The sequence below is a fragment of the Bubalus bubalis genome, chromosome 20, assembly GCF_019923935.1.
Source record: "Bubalus bubalis isolate 160015118507 breed Murrah chromosome 20, NDDB_SH_1, whole genome shotgun sequence".
Lineage (NCBI taxonomy): Eukaryota > Metazoa > Chordata > Mammalia > Artiodactyla > Bovidae > Bubalus > Bubalus bubalis.
This window is the reverse complement of record NC_059176.1, coordinates 42,262,118-42,283,752: the sequence shown is the minus strand read 5'-3', so window position 1 is coordinate 42,283,752 and position 21,635 is coordinate 42,262,118. Positions and strand designations below refer to the sequence as shown.

General features: G+C 42.4%; 1 long non-coding RNA gene across 10 annotated transcripts in view; it reads right to left on the bottom strand.

The window, feature by feature from the left end:
• Nucleotides 1-21,635, bottom strand: part of LOC123330808 — a 95,561-nt gene that overhangs the window by 59,426 nt on the left and 14,500 nt on the right. For all 10 annotated transcript variants that reach the window (XR_006640385.1, XR_006640380.1, XR_006640381.1 and 7 more), the window contains exons 3-5: nt 17,811-17,953; nt 12,302-13,487; nt 11,576-11,691 (exon numbers count right to left, since the gene is read on the bottom strand). This is a non-coding gene — a long non-coding RNA (uncharacterized LOC123330808). The remainder of the gene's footprint in view (nt 1-11,575; nt 11,692-12,301; nt 13,488-17,810; nt 17,954-21,635) is intronic.

The following is a 21,635-nucleotide window of genomic DNA, read 5'->3' as shown; positions in this document are numbered from 1 at the left end:
TCCTGTACACTTGAAACATATACATTCGGAAATCATCTCTTTTCTAAAATAAAATAACATGGAAATTACATGGAAATAAAATGTGTGGGGCTGAATAAAGCTGTCATCTCCAGGCCATTTTCCATACAACTTGAAAAGCTGTACTGAGCATTAAGTACTCTCAAAGTCAGAGGGTCCGGAGGTAAAAAACAGCTGATCTCCATAAATGTCCTAGGGGTGGTCATTAGAAAAAATTTAAAACAGGGCTGAGTTCGAAGAAGCCAATCTGGAGAGGTGAGTTGAACTCTTCCTTGAAAACAAATCACATGAAAAGAGGTCAACATCGCTAAATATTAGAAAAGCAGATTGAAACCCCAGGAAGCTATCACCTCACAGAAGGCAGAATGGCTATGGTCAGAAACTCGACAAACAGTAACTGCTGATGAAGATGCAGGGGAAAGGCAATACGGAGAATTCCGTATTTCACGCAGGAGAACCTGAGCTCATGTTTTTGCTGCAGGAAATAGGGGGTATTCACAAGGACCTGATGCTAAGCACTCCACTCAACTTGCTATTGTACAAAGTCCAAACACACAATAGAGATACCCCATAGATACGAAATACCTGAATTAAGCGGCTGTATGCTGACAGCAACCACAGTATTATAACTCGGCTATGCTGCAATGTAGTATTGGCAAGATGTTAAAGGAAAGGAAAGCAGGGCCTCCTCTGTTATAAATGACCTCCCTGACTTGGGATGCTATCCCATCCCTGGAGGCTGAGCAAGCTTGGGTCCCACTCTGGACTGGGGAGGGGTGGATATAGCCTGGCACGGTGCCCTTTGTTGAACCATTTTTAAAGGGCTACTATCTGTTATGTTCTGGCTGGGACCAGAGTCCCACATGGCATGAAGCCCTCCGGGAATTTGAAGACAAGATTCAGCTAGGCCTGACCTCTCCTGGCGCTGGGTTCCCAGCTCAAGCCTGTTTCCTGAGAGGGCAGCCTTCTAGGCACCTAAGTGCCCTCAGCACTGTGCTCTGGACCTGGAAGGCATTAGTCTGGACATTAGCTTGTGTGAGGCTTTAGGGGGAAAAAGTAGTGAGTTTCAAGCCCTTTCCTTCTTGCTCAGGCACACTCCACTCTATTTCACAGCCCAGGAAGCCAACGGGCCCTAAGGATCTGGTTGCCCCAGGAACCAATGCTGGGCAGGCGAAAGTGCTGCCGCCTTGTGGACATTTTCTGTAACTTGTAATTGAGGGCGCACACAGGCACCTCAATTCACAAGGGTTGTGGTTCTGTTAATGATAGCTGCCCTCAGGAAATGCCATGGAGCAGATGTTGGAAAAATATATTCCCAAGACAGCCAACTGTCAGGAAGCCAACTCCTAAATTGTCCTCACACCCTTTAAAGAAAAAACACAAACAAAACAAAATCAAACTTCCACCCCAGGACAAGATGCTCAGCATCCCTAAATCAAAACGACAATGAGAAATCAGATCCCACCACTCACAAAGGCCATTGTCAAAATTTGACAAACTAGAACTATGGGAGACAGCATGGAAGGAAAAGAATCCCCTAAGCTGTAGGTGGAAATATACACTGACTACAACCAGTATATGGACAGTCTCTGAATGTTCACAAAAAAGCTATCAAGAGGGCTAAGGTGGAAAAAGTGATGCTATCAAGATGGATATGTGTGTGATGCTTTAAGAGGAAAAAGCAGTGAGACACAAACCCTTCAGTGGTTGCTCAGGCACATTCCACTCTGTTTCACAGGCGGAGAAGCTGACTTTCCCGAAGCCTCTGCTTGCCCCAAGAACCAGAGGTGGGCATCAAAAAGTGCTGCCGCCTTGTGGACATTTCCTGTAACTACAACTGACCACCAGTGCTTACTGGCACCTCTAATTCACAAGGGCTGGGGGACTGTTCTTGATGGCTGCCCTCAGGAAATGTCCTGTGTTGGGTACTTCAAGATAAATTCCAAACACAAACGACTTTCAGGAAGCCAGCTGCCTCAGGTCTATTTTCCTCACACCCATAAAGGGTAAAAAAAACCCAACAAACCCCATACCTCCACCTAGGACAGGATGCTCAGCATCCCTAATCATTACAGGAGGAATGCCAATGAAAATGACAAAGAAAAATCAAATCCCACCAGTCAGAATGGCCATACTCACGTCTACAAACAATAAATGCAGGACTGAGTTTGGAGTAAAGGGAAACCTCCCACACTGTTGATGGGAATGTACACTGGCAACAACCACAACAAAGGACAATGTCGGCATGCCCGAATAAAAGCTATCAAGACATTAAGCCTAGGGTCTGACATGACCACACTTGGGCTTATACTATCCTATACGAAATTTAGAAAATTCTACTTTCATGCATGAAATTTGTACCTATCTTTTCATTTATGAAATATAGAAAAATTCTCTTTCACATATGAAATATGCACTTATATTTATATCTGTGAAATATAGAAAATTCTCTATTCATATATGAAATATGCACTTATATTTTCATCTGTGAAATACAGAAAATATTTTCATATATGAAATATGCATTTATATTTTCATCTATGAAATCCAAAGAATTCTATTTCTATGTATGACATGCACCCATATTTTCACATGAGAAATATGGGAAATTCTATGTTCATATATGAAACATGCACCCACAGTGTCATATATGAAATATAAAAAATTCTATTTTCGTATGAAATATGCACCCATAGCTTCATATATGAACTATCAAAAATGTTGTTTTCATATATGAAATATGCACCCATGTTTTCATATATGTAATAAGAAAATTCTATATTCATCCATGAACTATTCACCCATGTTTACATATATAAAATACTAAAAATTCAATCTTCATCCATGAAATATGCACCATATTTTCATACATGACATCAAGTTCTATTTTCATCCTTGAAATATGCACCCATGATTTATATATGAAGTATAGAAAATTCTATTTTCATCTTTGAAATACTCATGCATGTTTTTATATATGAAACATGGAAAATTTCATTTTCATCCATGAACTATGCACCCATGTTTTCATATAAGAAATATAGAAGAGTATATTTTCATTTGTAATATATGCACCCATCTCTTCATATATGAAATATCAAAAATTCTATTTTATCCATGAAATGTGCACTCATCTTTTGATACATGAAAATTCATGCATGTATCATACTTTCATATAAGAAATAGAAAATTATATTTTTTACATTAAGTATGCACATATATTTTCATATATGAAATATAGAAAATTGTTTTTTCATTCATTAAATTTGCACTCATGTGTTCATATAGAATATACAGAAAGTTCTATTTTCATATATGAAACATTCACCCAACTTGGGCTTCCATCCCAATCCTGGAGCCTCAGCAGGTTGTCTTCATGGCTGGACTGTGGTGATGTTGAATCGACCAGGCTGGTTGCTCTTCATTAAGGCCCCTCTGAAATCTGTACTTTCAGGTTTGATGTGGCAGGGACCACAGTCCCTAGGGCACACAATTGATGGTGTCCTGACACTTTGGCCTCAATGACCTTGGAAAAGTCACCTAGCTTTCACATCTCCTGGTGCTGGGGTCCCCAGCTTAGTCTCTTTCCTGAGAGTGCTGTCTCCTAGGCACCTCATCAGGGTGCTGTGGTCCAGGCTGGGATTAGTCTGCAGGAAAGGAGTGAAGCTTGAGGGGGAAGAAGTATTGAGACTAAGCCCTTGTTCAGGCACAGTTCAGTTCAGTCGCTCAGTCGTCTCCGACTCTTTGTGACCCCATGAACTGCAGCATGCCAGGCCTCCCTGTCCATCACCAACTCCTGGAGTTCACCCAAACTCATGTCCATTGAGTTGGTGATGCCATCCAACCATCTCATCCTCTGTCGTCCCCTTCTCCTCCTGCCCTCAATCTTTCCCAGCATCAGGGTCTTTTCAGATGAGTCAGCTCTTTGCATCAGGTGACCAAAGTATTGTAGTTTCAGCTTCAACATCAGTCCTTCCAATGAACACCCAGGACTGATTTCCTTTAGGATGGACTGGTTGGACCTCCTTGCAGTCTGAGGGACTCTCAAGAGTCTTCTCCAACACCACAGTTCAAAAGCATCAATTCTTTGGTGCTCAGCTTTCTTTATAGTCCAACTCTCACATCCATAGATGACTACTGGAAAAACCATAGCCTCGACTAGATGGACCTTTGTTGACAAAGTAATGTCTCTGCTTTTCAATATGTTGTCTAGGTTGGCCATAACTTTCCTTCCAAGGAGTAAGTTTTTTTTTAATTTCACGGATGCAATCACCATCTGCAGTGATTTTGGAGCCCCCCAAAATAAAGTCAGCCACTGTATCCCCATCTAGTTGCCATGAAGTGATGGGACCAGATGCCATGATCTTAGTTTTCTGAATACTCAGCTTTAAGCCAACTTTTTCACTCTCCTCTTTCACTTTCATCAAGAGGCTCTTTAGTTCTTCTTCACTTTCTGCCATAAGGGTGGTGTCATCTGCATATCTGAGATTATTGATATTTCTCCCGGCTATCTTGATTCCAGCTTGTGCTTCTTCCAGCCCAGCGTTTCTCATGATGTATTCTGCGTATAAGTTAAATAAGCAGGGTGACAATATACAGCCTTGACATACTCCTTTTCCTATTTGGAACCAGTCTGTTGTTCCATGTTCAGGCACATTCCACTCTAATTCACAGCCTAGCAAGCCCAAACTTAAGCTCTGGTTGCCTGAGTTGGGTGTGGAAAAGTGCTGCCGCCTTGTGGACATTTTCTGTAACTGCAACTTGGCCACCTGCGCTTACTGTTCCCTCCAAAGCAACAGACCTCGGGGGCTGTTAATGAAAGCTGCCTTCAGAAAGGCTTCCCTGATGGCTCAGATGGTCAAGAATCTGCCTGCAATGCAGGAGACCCGGGTTCAATCCCTGAGTAGGGAAGATACCTGAAGAAGGGAATGGCAACCCACTCAAGTATTCTTGCCTGAGGAATTCTATGGACAGAGGAGCCTGGCAGGCTATAGTCCATGTGGTCACAAAGCATCAGACACAACTGAGCGGCTTCCACACCACATGCCTTCATGAAAGGTCCTGGGGCAAGTACTGCAGAAAAATTACAAATCCAACTAACTTTCAAAAAATCAACTACAAGAGGTAAATTTTCTTCACAACCATAAAGGGGAACAAAGAAAAAAGAAAAAACTTACTGCTATAGGACAAGATGCTGAGCATCCCTAATTATAACAGGAGGAATGCCAACCAAAATGACAACAAGGAACCAAATCTCACCAGACTGACCATCCTCACAAGTCTACAAACAATAAATGCAAGCTAAGCCTACCATCTGACTTTCCCATACATATAGCTATATCCCAGGAAAACCATCTTTCAAGAAGTCATATGCACCCCAACGTTCACTTCAGCACTAGTTAAAATATCCAGCAAAATATCCACCTTCAGATTAAAGCTTAAAAAGAATGATGAAAATGAACTATTACTCAACCACAAAAAACTATTACTGAAATCATGAAATTATGCCACTGGTAGCCACAGGGATATATCTTGGAGGATCAAACACTAAGTGAAGTCAGACAGACAGAGGAAGACTATATAGCAAGTGATATCCCTTCTAGGCAAAAGAAAAAAAGAGATAAAAAGGAATTCAATTACAACTTAAAAAACCCAAAGGGCCAAAGATGAATTAGGAAGTCAGGACTAACATATACACAGAAATGTATATCTGTAATAGATAATCCACAAGCATTGTCTCCTTCCCCTTTTTTCCTTTCACAGAAATCCATCTCTCTACCATATCCACAGAAATCTGTATATGTAATAGATACTCCACAAGGACACGATATTCAGCAGAGAGAACTTACTCCACCTTCTGCAATAACTTTTACGGCAGATGAATCTGAAAAAGAATACATATGCTTTACATACATATCATAACTCATTCAGGTAGCTGGATACTGACAAGAGGCACAACACTGCACACCAACTACACTCCAGCATACCACAGGCATGAAATCCAAGAAAAGAATAGAAAAAGAAAAACCTTGCCTAGTTTCTTCCTGTCAACTTTTCTGATCCTGGCTGCTATCCCACTGCTGCAGCCTGAGCAGGCTTCGGTCCAAAGGCTGGACTGGGGTGGGGTGGAAACCGCCAGACAGGGTGCCCTTAATTGAGCCCCCTCTTAAACTTGTAACTTCTTGTTTGCTCTGACAGGGACCATAGTCCTTAGCGCACCCAAACGATGTGACAACCGTCCGGTCTCAAGGACCTTGGAAATGCCACCTAGCTTTCAGTTCTCCTGGTGCTGGGGTTCACAGCTTAAGCCTCCTTCTTGAGAGTGCAGCCTCCTAGCACCTCAGCAGGGTGCTGTGGCCCCCGTTGGGATGACTCTGAGGAAAGGAGTGAAGCTTTAGGGGGAACAAGTAGTGAGACACAGGCCCTTGGGAGTTTGCTCAGGCACATTCCACTCTAGTTCACAGCCTAGTAAGCCATGTCTTCCTTAGGTTCTGGTTGCCCGAAGAACCAGAGTTGGGAATGAAAAACTGCTGCCACCGTGTGGACATTTTCTGTAACTACAACTTGACCACCTGCGCTTACCCACCAGTCTACTCTGAACGTGGGATTCTCCAGGCACGAATGGTGGAGTAGGTTGCCATTCCCTTCTCCAGGGGACCTTCCCAACCCAGGGATTGAACCTGGGTCTCCTGCATTGCAGGTGGATTCTTTACCACCTGAGCCACCAGGAAAGCCAGACCTGTGCTTATTGGAACCTCCAATTCACAAGACCTCAGGGGCTGTTAATGACAGTTACCCTCAGGAAAGGTCCTAGGGAGAATATTCCAGAAATAAATTACAAACACAACCCACTATCAAAACGTCAACTGCAACAGGTATATTTTCCGCACAACCATGGAGGAGAAAAAAAAAAGAAAAGTAAAAAACCATACATTCACAGGACAAGATGCTCAGCATCCCAAATTATTACAGGAGGAATGCCAATCAAAACAACAAGAAATAAAATCCCATCAGTCAGAATGACCACCCTCAGAAGTCCACAAACAATAAATGGGGGAGAGGGCCAGGAGGAGAGGGACCCTCCCTACACCACTGGTGGGAAGGGACACTGGCAATAGTCACTAGAAAGGGACAGTCATCACATGCCAAAAAAAGAACACTTTCAAGAGAACTACGCCTAGGATCTGACATTCCCACACCTGGGCCTGGTATCCTGATAAAACCATCATTCAAATGACACACACCCCCCAGTGTTCACTGGAGCACTACTTAAAATAGCCGAGATACACAGCCATCAAAATGTCCACTGACAGATTAAAGCTCAAAGAAGATGTGGTACATATAGGCACATGGAACTTTGCTCAACCTTCTGCAGTAAATTCTATGGAAAAAGAATCCAAAGAACAGACATCCTCTATGTACATGTCAATAATGAATCAAGTGTTTTACACTGACAGTAAGCACAAAACTACAAATTGACTGTATTCCAACATAGGATCGGCATGAGGAAAAGAAAAAAAGCAATGCCTACTTTATTCCCTGCAACCTCCCTCTCTTGGGCTGCTATCCCATCCCTGGAGCCTGAGCAGGCTGTGTCTCATGTCTGGACTGGGATAGCATCAAGAAAGCTAGGTGGAAACAACCAAAATTTTAAAAGAAATGGGTAACCTTGCGATTTTGGCCCCACTACATACAACAGCTAAGACAGGGAATCAAGTTAACTGTAGAAGAACAGATGAATGGATACAGACAACAGGGTACATATACATAATACAATATTTCTCAATAATAAAGAAGTAGGAAATAATGCCACATTCAGCCATGGGAAGGCAGACAGGGAGAGACAAGTATCCTATGATTTTGCTCCTAGGTGGAATCTAAAGATGCATAAAAATTAATTTCTTGCCTGGAGACACTGCCTCATAGACTTAGAAATTTCCAGTCACAAATATATAAAGATGCGGGGCATGGAGAAATGAGTAACTTCAGACTAATATATGCCCAATACTGTTTATAAAATAAATGACCAGGACCCACTGTATAACACAAGTAAACTTACTCTGCACTCTGTAATAACCTATATGGGAAAAACCCCAAAATATATATATATATTTACGTATTAATAGAAATGAAACAAGTTGTGGTAGAAAGGAAAAAAAAACACCCACAAGATAGTAATTCACCTACATACTTCAGTTCAAATGATGGAAAAAAACAGAAAAAAACAAAAAAGAAATGCTGACTCTAATCAGAGACACCGATGTAAAGAACAGACTTGTGGACTTAGTGGGAGAAGGCAAGTGTGGGATGATTTGAGAGAGAGAATAGCATTGAAACATGGACATTAGCACATGTAAAACAGACAACCAGCACAAGTTCCACGCATGAAGCAGGGCACCCAAAGCTGGTACTCGGGGACAACTCAGATTCATGTTGATGTATGGCAAAAACCATCACAATATTGTAAAGTACTTATTCTACAAATAAAATTAATTAAAAATAAAAATTTTTTAAAAGAAAAAGATTTTAAGTAGGAAAGGGTCAAAAAATTTTTTAAGAAAAGGCTAGTGTCACATCCCTGGAGCCTGATTGGCTTGGGTCCCAAGGCTGGAGTGTCCTGGTGCTGAGGGAGCATGTAGCAGGCCATGTGCCTCCACATGGATCTGGAGTGACCTGTTGTCCTCCAGATGCAGGCGGGAGGGCTAGTTTAAGGGATTGGAATTAACATATACACATTAATATACATCAAATAGACGATCATCAAGTACCTATGGAATAGCATAAGGAAGTTTACTGAACACACTCTAGTCACCTATATGAAAAAAGAACCCAAACGAGAATAGATATATATTATGTATTAATATAACTGAACCAAGTTCCTGTACATCTGAAACAAACACATACAAATCACTAGTACAGCCCAGCATAAACAACAACAACAAACTCAATTAAAAATGCCCAAAAATCTAACTGCACATTTCTCCAGAGAGGTCATAGAGATGGCCATAGAAGATGCTCAGCATCACGAGTTCTTAGAGAAAAACAAATCAAATGTACAACGAGGTGTCACCTAACACTGATCAGAATGGCCACATCAAAAAACCTACAGGAACAAATTCTGCAGAGGGTATAAAGAGAAGGAAACCCTCCTACCCTATTGGTAGGAATATAAAATGGTACATCCATTAGGGAATACATTATGGAGGGTCTTAAAAAACGAAATATAGAAGTACCAAGTGACGCAACAATTTCATACCTAGGTTTAGATACAGAGAAAACCAAAATTTAAAAACACACCTGTACCGCAAAGACCACGGCAGCACTAGGTGCAACAGCCACGACAAGGAAGCAACCCAAGTATACCAGGAAGATGAAAGGATACAGGAAACGGGGCACATATACCCAGAGCAGTATTACTCAGACATATATAAGGATGAAACATGCCATGTGCAGTTACAGGGAGGAAACCAGAGGTGCTCATACTAAGTGAAGTGAGATGGAAAGACAGATATCACAGAATATCCCTTCTGGTGGAATCTAAAAATGGATACAAATGAACTTCATCACAAAAGAGAAACAGATTCACAGACTTAGGAAAGAGAGTTATGGTTGCCAAAATGGAAAGGAGGGGGTTGCAAAGAGTAATTAGCTGGTTCAGATCAATATATACACCTTAGAACAGGTGCTGCTGCTGTTGTTTAGTCACTCAGTTGTCTCCAACTCTTTGTGACCCCATGGTCTGTAGCCCATCAGGCTACTCTGTCCATGGGATTTCCCAGGCAAGAATACTGGAGTGGGTTGCCATTTCCTGCTCCAGGGGATCTTCCTGACCCAGGGATTGAACCCATGTCTCCTGCAAGTCTCCTGCATTGCAGGCGCGTATTTTACCACTGAGCCACCTGGGAAATCATAAAACAGGTGCTGAAGGGCTCTTAATAGTCACAAGTCAGACAAGGCTGTAAATGACACCTGACCTTAAGAAATGTCCTGGGGTAAGTTATGAGAAAGCATTCCAAACAGGGCCAAGTTTGAAGAAGTCAGTTTCAAGAGGTAAACTGTACTCATAAGGCATAAAATAATAAAAGCACAAGGAAAGATACTCCACATCGGTAATTATTAAATCAATGCCAAACTACAATGAGGTATCACCTCACACCAGTCACAATAGCCATTATCAAAAAGATCTACAAAGAATAATACTGCAGAGGATGTACAGAAAAGGGAATCCTCCTACAGTCTCGGTAGGAATGTAAATGGTGAAGCCACTATGGAAAACAGCGTGGAGGTTCCCTGAAAAACTAAACATAGAGGTATCATATGATCCTGCAATCCCTTCCCAGGCTTAGATCTGGAGAAATTCATCATTTGAAATGACACGTGCACCCCAATTTTAAAGGTAGCACAATTTACAATAGCCAAGACATAGAACCCACCAAAATGTCCAGTGACAGAAAAATGAAGACTACATGGTATATCTATAAACTGGAATACTACTCAGTCAAAAAACAGAAAAAATAATGATATTGGCAACAGCATAGATGTACCAAGAAATTATTATAGTAAGTAAGGTAAGTCAGGGAGAAACACTACTACCCTAAGATATCACAGACAAGTGGGATCTTTAAATTCATACCAATAAACTAATGAACAAAACAGAAACAGACTCATAGACTGAGAAAACCAAATTACGATTATGAAAACAAAGTTAGAAGGGAGGGATAAATTAAGAGCTTGGAATGAAAATATACACACTGATATATATCAAGTTGATAATGAAAAAGGACCTATGGAATAGAACAGGCAACTCTACTGAAAAAAGGGTAATATCTTACATGAGGGAAAAAACAGTAAAAGGGTAGATATATGTCTATGTATAACTAAGTGAAGTTCATATATACCTAAAACAAAACACCGGAAATCAACTAGGCTCCAATATAAAATAATAATTAAATTACAAATTAAATTACCTGAGCTTGGTCTAGGGGACACCAGACAGTGGTGACCCCTATGGTTAGATATGGGATATGCTGATATTAACACGACACCACCAAAGGTTTTCACTCAGCAGAACACAGAGCAGCAACCCGCCTGACCTCATGTGAATGCGACAAGATGAAGAGAAGGAAAAGGACCACAGGTTAATGAGGGAAACACCCTCAATTCAGATGCTGGGAATCTCCGAGGGGACAGGACACACTGCAGGGAAAGAGCAGACATGTGGTCTCCGTGTACACAGGATCCTGACCCACGTGGATGGGGTGAGGGCCACACAATCCACAGAGCCTGCACTGGGGCACACTTCCACACTCTCCAAGGTGACACCACCTCCCCAGACCCTGCACCTGGGGTCACACGACCCTTGGTTAGGACACCGGGTCTCTGCTGGGCCCCTAAGGTGGAAACGAGTGGGTTCCTGTAATCTCCTGGGATGGTAGAAAGAAGTGTGGGGTTGGTCTCCTCTCCCCACACTGTCCCAGAGAAGTCCTTCTCTCCTCCCTTTGGTTCTGTGTGATATTAACAGTTTTTACAGCTGTCATGATAATGTTGAACACACTACCTTGGTTCTGGCAGGCTCAGTCCTTTCTTGTTCCACTGAGGCGTTGAGAAAACACACCAGACGCAGGGCTGGGAGATGAGGGGGAGGTCTGCCTTCTGCTCAGGAGGGATGGTCAACTGGAAGGAGATCACAGCAACAACCTCACCTGCTGCCCATTGGCTTTTTGCCTGATCCATGTGCCCTGCAATCAACTCACCAGGTGAACCTGCCTCCCTACTAAACCTAAATGTGCTGAAAAATTGGAGTAATTACCAGGTGGCCACCTGAGGGAGCCCCAGGAGCCCCACGGAGGGTGAACCTCGCAGGGGTAAAGAGGCAAACAGGCACAGGCCTGTATAAAGTGAACACCGTAAAGTATTAATTCCTGCACACAAGTGAAGCTCTCATGTATTCTTCCCTTTTTATTAGCTTTGTGTGTGTGTGGTCTCCCCATACACGTGATCCTGACCCATGGAGATGGGGTGAGACTCACATGGTCCCCAGACCCCCTACCTGGGGTCACACGTCCCCTCAGTCAGGACAAGGAAACCATGGCTGTGGTCAGAGGGCCCCCAATGTGTAAACAAGCCAGATCTCTGAGACCCCCTAAGATCCTAGAAAGAAACACTAGTGACTGTCTCCTCTCCTCACAATTGTCCCTGAGAAGTTAGGTCTCTCCTGTTTTCACTCTGGTTCTGTGTGATTTTTTGCTGGTTTGAAAACTCATGCTAGAGTTGAACACACTACCTTGGTTCTGGCAGGCTCTGTCTTTCTTGCCCCGCTGAGGTGCTGAGAAAACACAGGAGAGATGGGCTGAAAGACGAGGGGCAGCTCTGTTCCCTTCCGAGGAGAGAGTCGACTGGAAGAGATCACAGCAGCAACCTCACCTGCTGCCCATTGACTTTTTGCCTGTCAATCCCTGTGCCCTGGAACCAATTCACCAGGTGAACCTGCCTCCCTACTCAACCTGAATGTGCTGGAAAATTGGAATGATTATCAAGTAGCCCACCTGAGGGGTCTCCATGAGCCCCAGGCAGGTGAACCTGGCGGGGGACAGACTAGGAGCCCGACCGCAGCACTGACCCCCAGGAGGGCCATGGAAGCCCACTCAGAGGAGAGCATGGTCACCCAGAGAAGCCCACCCCAGTCCCAGAGCCCAGGCATCTAAGCACTGACGCTCAAACGCAGGCACGGAGTTTCCCAGACAGAGGCCAGGCCAGCTCTCTACTCAGGTCTCCTTGTCTTAGTGCACACAAAACAGGGTCAGGTCTAAATGTTCTCTTTTGCAGAAAGCACACGGTCTTGTCTAAACATAATCAGTGTAGACAGGACTTGAAAAGTGAAATGAAAATGTTATCATGTCTGACACTTTTGACCCCATGGACTGCAGCCTGCCAGACTCTCCTGTCCATTGGTAGTGGGTAACCATTCACTTCTCCAGGTGATCCTCCCAACTCAGGGGTCAAACCTGGGTCTCCTGCATTGCAGGCGATTCTTTTCCATCTGAGCCACAAGGGAGCCACAGATTGAGGCCACATGGTAGCCTCAATCTACCATGTAGACAGAACTTGGTCAGGTTTAAACTAGCTTAAAGCTGCTCTCCTAGGAGCCACAGGCCACACACATGCAGGGTCTCTCATCGTTGGACTAAGGGCTCACCTTCATGTGGGAACTAGGATGTACATTTCTTAAAGAAATCATCACTGGGCTCCACACTTCAGCCACATCAGGAATTGAAAGAACTTTTGTCATTAAATGTTTCAACAAGCAAAACAAAACTGTTACCAATTTCTATGGCCCTGTGATGGTCCAGATCCTGGGGAGAGCCCACATATTCTTAGAGTGCAGCCCAGCGTGCTGTAAAGACAGACAGGACGTGGCCTGATTCCAGCATCCCAGGCTTCCAGCAGGAGGCGGCCACACTAAAAGCTTTCTGGAAAAGATTATTTATTAGAGTAAAAATATACTCTTGAAAAAACAATACTAGTTATTATTTGAAAACCTAAAATATTCTTAAAAGTTTGGCACTTGATCTTTGCAGTTCACATTGGTTCCTTTGTGTTCAGATTTTCTGAGTAGAAGCAAGCCATTGTTTCAAATTAGTTTCTTCTGTTATTGGTTATGATATGAATGAAAGATCACACTTGAAAACAAATACAAGAAAACTCCTGCAAAAAATGGGTGACTCAAAGAGCCCACAAGCTGCATGTACTTTGTCTTCTAATAGATTCCTTTCTCCCTAAAGAGACCTGAAAAAACTGGCCCCTTCATTTTTTTGCTCTTCTGTTAAAACTGAGCTAAAACAAAATTGATAATCATATCAACAAGTAAGTTTCTGAGTTTTGAGATGTCATACCAGGGTAACAGGGGCTGGAGAAAATGGAACATTCCTATGCTGCTGGTAGGCAAACCACATCCGTAAAATAAAGCTTTGTTTCTAATTGTATTTAATTACCACAGTACATGGTTACATGGAGTATGAACCAAGAGTCTAAATATAGCAGACAATGTGTGAAGACAAATTTGATATCCCATATGTTAGAGTAAAAGCTACTTGTTTTTCCAGCAGTCATATATGGATGTGAGAGTTGGACCAAAAAGAAGGTTGAGCAGTGAAGAATTGATGCTTTTGAAATGTGGTGCTAGAGAAGACTCTTGAGAGTCTTTTGGACTGCAAGGAGATCAAACCAGTCAATATTAAAGGAAATCAACCCTGTATATTCATTGGAAGGGCTGATGCTGAAAATAAGCTCCAATATTTTGACCACCTGATGTGAAGAGCCAACTCAGTGGAAAAGACCGTAATGCTGGGAAAGATTGCGGGCAAGAGAAGAAGGGGACAATAGAGGATTAGATGGTTGGATGGCATCACCGACTCAAAGGACATGAGTTTGAGAAAACTCTTGGAGATGGTGAAGGAAAGGGAAGCTTGGCGTGCTGCAAGTCCATGAGTTTGCAAAGAGTCATACGTGACTGAACGACTGAAGAAACGTTTGTCATAGCTTGTCTTTCGAGGAGCAAGTGTCTTTTAATTTTATGGCTGCAGTCATCATCTGCAGTGATTATGGAGCCCAAGAAAATAAAGTCTGTCACTGTTTCCACTTTTTTCCCATCTATTTGCCATGAAGTTATGGGACCAGATGCCATGATTTTAGTTTTTTGAATGTTGAGTTTAAGCCACCTTTTTCACTCTCCTCTTTTACCCTCATCAGGAAGCTCTTTAGTTCTTCTTCACTTTCTGTCATTAGAGTGGTATCAACTGCATATCTGAGGTTGTTGATATTTCTCCTGACAATCTTGATTCCAGCTTGTGAGTCATCCAGCCCAGCATTTTGCATAATGTACTCTGCATATAAGTTAAATAAGCAGGGTGACAATATACAGCCTTGATGTACTCCTTTCCCAATTTGAAACCAGTCCGTTGTTCCATGTCCAGTTCTAACTGTTGCTTTTGACCTGTATACAGGTTTCTCAGGAGGCAGGTAAGGTAGTCTGGTATTCTCAACTATTTAAGAATTTTTCACAACTTATTTTGATTCACACAGTCAAAGGCTTTAGTGCTGTCAGTGAAGCAGAAGTAGATATTCTTCTGGAATTCCCTTGTTTTCTTTATGATCCAATGAATGTTGGCAATCTCCAGTTCTTCTGCCTTTTCTAAACCCAGCTTGTACATTTGGAAGTTCTTGGTTCACATACTGTTGAAGCCTAGCTTGATGGATTTTGAGCATTACTTTGCTAGCGTGTGAGATGAGTGCAATTGTGTGGTAGTCTGAACTTTCTTTAGCATTGCCTTCCTTTGGGATTGGAATGAAAACTGACCCTTTCCACTCCTGTGGCCACTGCTGAGTTTTCCAAATTTGATTGTATATTGAGTGCAACTTTAACAGCATCATCTTTTAGGATCTGAAGTAGCTCAGCTGATTTCCATGACTTCCACTAGCTTTGTTCATAGTAATCCTTCCTAAGACCCACTTGTTTTTACATTCCAGGATGTCTGGCTCTAGGTGAGTGACAAGACCATTGTGGTTATCCAAGTCGTTAAGATCTTTTTTGTATTATAGTTCTTTTGTGTATCCTTGCCACCTCTTCTTATTTTCTGCTTCTGTTAGGTCCTTGACATTTCTTTCCTTTATTGTGTCTGTCTTTGCATGAAATGTTCCCTTGGTATCTCCAATTTTCTTAAAGAGATCTCTAGTCTTTCCCATTCTATTGTTTTCCTCTATTTCTTTGTATTGTTCACTTATAAAGGGTTTCTTATCTCTCCTTGCTATTCTCTGGAACTCTGCATTCAGTTAAGTGTATCTTACCCTTTCTCCTTTGCCTTTTGCGTCTCTTCTTTTCTCAGCTATTCATAAGGCCTCCTCAGACAACCATGTTGATTTGTTGTATTTCTTTTTCCTTGGGGATGGTTTTGATCACTGCCTCTTGTACAGCATTATGAACCTCCATGCATAGTTCTTCAGACACTCTATCAGCTCTAATTCCTTGCATCTGTCACTTCCACTGTATAATCGTAAGGGCTTTGACTTAGGTCATACCTGAATGACTGAGTGGTTTCCCCTACTTTCTTCAATTTGCCAATAAGGAGCTCATGGTCTTGTTTTTGCTGACTGTATAGAGCTTCTCCATCTTTGGCTGCAAAGAATATGATCAATCTGATTTTGGTATTGACCATCTGATGATGTCCATGTGTAGAGCTGTCTCTTGTGCTGTTGGAAGAGGATGTTTGCTATGACCAGTGTGTTTTCTTAACAAAACTCTGTTAGCCTTTGCCCTGCTTCATTTTGTACTCCAAGGCTAAACTTGCCTGTTACTCCAGGTATTTATTGACTTCTGACTTTTTCATTCCAATCCCCTATGATTAAAAGGACATCTTTTCTCTGGTGTTAGTTCTAGAAAGTCTTGTAGGTCTTCACAGAACCGTCCAACTTCAGCTTCTTTGGCATCAGTGGTTGGGGCATAGACTTGGATTACTGTGATGTTGAATGGTTTGCCTTGAAAATGAAGTGAGATCATTCTGTCATTTTTCACAGAATGTCAAATGTAATTTTTGACCCTTTAAAAAGAATCACATGAAAAGATGTCAACACTGTTAAATATTAGAAATGCAAATCGAAACCACAGCAAGTAATCACCTCACACCAGTCAGAGTGGCCATTCTCAGAAACTCTACAAATCACCGCCAGTGAAGGTGTAGAGAAAAGGGAATGTTCCTCCCCTGAAGTTGGGAATATAAACTGGTAATAGAGGATGTGTGGGGGATGGTGTGGTGGTTATTGAGGCAAAGAAAATGAAGTTAGAATACTCCCTAACACCATACACAAAATAAACTCCAAAGAATATAAAGATCTAAATGTGAGGATGGATACTATGAAGGCTTAATGAAAACATAGGCAGGACACACATAGACATAAATCACAGTGAGGTCTTTCTGGATACACCTCTTAGATGAATGAAAAATAAATCAAAAGTAAGAAAAGGGGATCTAATTAACCATAAAACATTTATATAGCAAAGGAAACCCTAAATGAAAGACAAATGCAACCCAGAATGGGAAGAAAGGTTTGCAAATGAAGATACTCACAAGGAATTCATCTCTGAAACATACAGACAGCTCATACAGCTCAATATCAAAGATACAAACAACCCAAGACACAAATGGGCCAAACACAGAAATAGGTGTTTCTTGGAGGAAGTCATACAGACTGTGATTAGGCACCTGAGGACATTCTCAGCATCACTAATTCTTACACAAACACAAAGCAAATCCAACAAGGTATTACCTCACACAGGTCATAATGGCCATCTCAAGATATGTCCAAAAATAAATGCTAGAGACGTGTGGAGAGAAGAGAATTATCCTGCACTGTGGTTGGAAATGTACAAAGGAGATCCACTAGGGAGAACAGTATTGAGGTTCTTAAAAAACAAAATAGAGAAGTACCTTCAGACCCAGCAATCCCATGCCTGGGTATACATCCAGAGAAAACCAACATTTTAAAAGACACGGGTACACCTGCCATCTGTAGCCCACTAGACTCCTCTGTCCCTGGCAAGAATACTGGAGTGGGTTGCTATGCCCTCCTCTAGGGGATCTTTCCAACCCAGGTCTCCTGCACTGCAGATAGATTTTTACTGTCTGAGCCACCAGGGAAGCCCCAATTTCGCTATACACTACAGTGCAAATTAGAGGATAAACACAAAAAAAGAAAAGAAAAAACAAAAATTGACTCTGTTCCCCTCATCCCATGGTTACCTTGGCTGGTTTCACATCTCTGGAGACTGAGCAGGCGTGGCTCCCAAGGCTGGACTGTGGTAGGGCTCAGAGTCCTGAGAGGATGTGGCAGGTAGGGTGCCCCATGATGTTCCTGGAGTGCCTCTTGCCCTCTGCATGAGGCCCTAATGTCCAGATAAAGGTGGGAAAATTGAGAGTTTTGAATAAAGATATACACATTGATACATATCCAATAGATTATCAAAAAGTACCTATTGAATACCACAGGGAAGTTAACTGAACAGACTGTAAAACCTAGATGTGAAAAAGAACCAGAAAGAGAATAGATAAATATCTATGTATAATTGGATTAAGTTCCTTTACTCCTGAAACAAACGCCACATCGGAAATCACCTCTGTTGCAATACTAAATGATAGCAAAATTACAGGACAGGAAGAAAAAAAAAAAAAGTTGGACATGAAGCGATGCTGCCACCTTGTGACCATTGTCAGTAACAACAACTTGAAAAACTGGGCTGATGGTTAATTAATATTCACCAACCAAGTCCTTGTTTTTCAGTTGCTCAGTGGTGTCCCACTCTTTGCAACCCCATGGACTGCAGCATGCTAGGCCTCCCTGTTTTTCACTATCTCCTAGAATTTGCCAAAACTCATGTTCATTGAGTAAGTGATGCCATCCAGCCATCTCATCCTCTATCACCCCATTCTCATCCTGCCCTTAATCTTTCTCAACATCAGGGTCTTTTCCAATGATAAGCTCCTTGCATCAGGTGGACAAAGTTCTGGAGCTTCAACTTCAGCATCAGTCCTTCCAATGAATATTCAGGCTTGATTTCCTTAAGGACTGACTGGTTTGATCTCCTTGCTGTCGAAGGGATTCTCATGAGTCTTCTCCAGCACTACAATTGGAAAGCATCAGTTCTTCAGCGCTCAGCATTCTTTATGATCCAACTCTCGCATCCATACATAACAACTGAAAAACTATAGATTTGACTATTTGGACCTTTGTCCTAAGTAAAAACCAACTAACTTCAAGAAATGTCCTTGTGATGGTCATCAAAAAATAATTCAAAACAGGTCAGGCATACAAGAAGCCCATCACAACAGGTAAGTTTAACTCACACCCTTTAAAATAAATCTCACAAAAAAAGTCACCATGGCTAAATATCAGAGAAATGCAAATCAAAACCACAGCCAGGTATCACCTCACAGCAGTCAGAATGGTCGTTTCTAGAAACTTGACAAACTGTAACAACTGGTGAAGGTGTGAAGAAAAGGGAGCGTTCCTCCACTGATGCTGGAATGTAAATTGGTAACAGACACTGTGAAGGATAGTGTGATGGATACTGATACAAAGAAAATGGGAACGAAGTTAGAATACTCCCTAACATCACACACAAAATAAACTACAAACAAAAGATCTAAATGTCAGGATGGATTCTTTGACAGTCTTGAGGAAACACAGGGAGGACACACGGTAACATGAATTGCAGGGAGGTCTTTTGGGTATACATACCTCTGATAGCCCAGTTGGTAAAGAATCCACCTGCAATGCAGCAGACCCCGGCTGGATTCCTGGGTCAGGAAGATCCACTGGAGAAGGTGATAGGCTACCCAGTCCAGTATTCTTGGACTTCCCTTGAGGCTCAGCTGGTAAAGAAACTGTCCGCAATGCGGGAGCCCTGGGTTTGATTCCTGGGTTGGGAAGATCGCCTCAAGAAGGGAACGGCTACCCACTCCAGTATTCTGGCCTGGAGAATTCCATAGACTGTATAGTCCATGGGGTTGCAAAGAGTCAGACACGACTGAGAGACTTTAACTTTCACTTAAATGAATGAAAAATAAACAAAAAATAAAGAAAACAATACCTAGTTAACACTAAAAGCATTTGCACAACAAAGGAAACCCAAAATGAAAGACAATCACAACCTGGAATGGGAAGAAATATTTGCAAATGAAGATACCCACAAGAAATTCATCTCTAAAACATACAAAGAGCCCCATACAGCTCAGTATCAAAGACATAATAACCGAAGACACAAATGGGCCAAACACAGAAATGGGTGTTTCTTAGAAGAAGACATACAGATTGTGATTAGGCACATGAAAACATGCTCAGCATCACTCATTCTTACACAAACACAAAGCAAATCCAACAAGGTATCACCTCACACAGGTCAGGATGGCCATCTCAAAACACCTACAGAAATAATATGTCTCCTGCATTGGCAAACAGGGTCTTTGTGTCCGGCTCTGTGTGACCCCATAGACGGCAGCCCACCAGGCTCCCCCACCCCTGGGATTCTCCAGGCAAAAATACTGGAGCGGGTTGCCATTTCTTTCTCCAATGCATGAAAGTGAAAAGTCAAAGTGAAGTTGCTCAGTCGTGTCCGACTGCCAGCGACCCCATGGACTGCAGCCTATTAGGCTCCTCTGTCCATGGGATTTTCCAGACAAGAGTACTGGAGTAGGTTGCCATTGCCTTCTCCTATTCCAATGTAAAATAACAATGAAAGTACAGGAAAAGGTTAAAAAAGAAGAAAAAGAAAGTGGGACGCGAAGAAATACTGCCGCCTTGTGGCCATATTGGCAACTACAACTATAAAAGTTGTGTCGACTGGTACTTAATATTCAGAAGGTCCGGGACAGGGACGAGGGTGTATGTAAACAACAACTGTCTTCCAGGAGGCTCCTAGGGTTGGTCATTGAAAAGAATTCATAACTGGGTAGACCTTCAAGAAGCCGACTTTAACAGGTATGCTTAGATCAGATCAGATCAGATCAGTCGCTCAGTCGTGTCCGACTCTTTGCGACCCCATGAATCGCAGCACGCCAGGCCTCCCTGTCCATCACCAACTCCCGGAGTTCACTCAGACTCACGTCCATCGAGTCAGTGATGCCATCCAGCCATCTCATCCTCTGTTGTCCCCTTCTCCTCCTGCCCCCAATCCCTCCCATCATCAGAGTCTTTTCCAATGAGTCAACTCTTCCCATGAGGTGGCCAAAGTACTGGAGTTTCAGCTCTAGCATCATTCCTTCCAAAGAAATCCCAGGGCTGAGCTCCTTCAAAATGGACTGGTTGGATCTCCTTGCAGTCCAAGGAACTCTCAAGAGTCTTCTCCAACACCACAGTTCAAAAGCATCAATTCTTCAGCGCTCAGCCTTCTTCACTGTCCAACTCTCACATCCATACATGACCACTGGAAAAACCATAGCCTTTACTAGACGAATCTTTGTTGGCAAAGTAATGTCTCTGCTTTTGAATATGCTATCTAGGTTGGTCATAACTTTCCTTCCAAGGAGTAAGCGTCTTTTAATTTCGTGGCTGCAGTCACCATCTGTAGTGAATTTGGAGCCCAGAAAAATAAAGTCTGACACTGTTTCCACTGTTTCCCCATCTATTTCCCATGAAGTGTTGGAACTGGATGCCATGATCTTCGTTTTCTGAATGTTGAGCTTTAAGCCAACTTTTTCACTCTCCTCTTTCACTTTCATCAAGAGGCTTTTGAGTTCCTCTTCACTTTCTGCCATAAGAGTGGTGTCATCTGCATATCTGAGGTTATTGCTATTTCTCCCGGCAATCTTGATTCCAGCTTGTGCTTCTTCCAGCCCAGCGTTTCTCATGATGTACTCTGCATAGAAGTTAAATAAGCAGGGTGACAATATACAGCCTTGACGTACTCCTTTTCCTATTTGGAACCAGTCTGTTGCTCCATGTCCAGTTCTAACTGTTGCTTTCTGACCTGTATACAAATTTCTCAAGAGGCAGATCAGGTGGTCTGGTATTCCCATCTCTTTCAGAATTTTCCACAGTTTATTGTGATCCACACAATCAAAGGCTCTGGC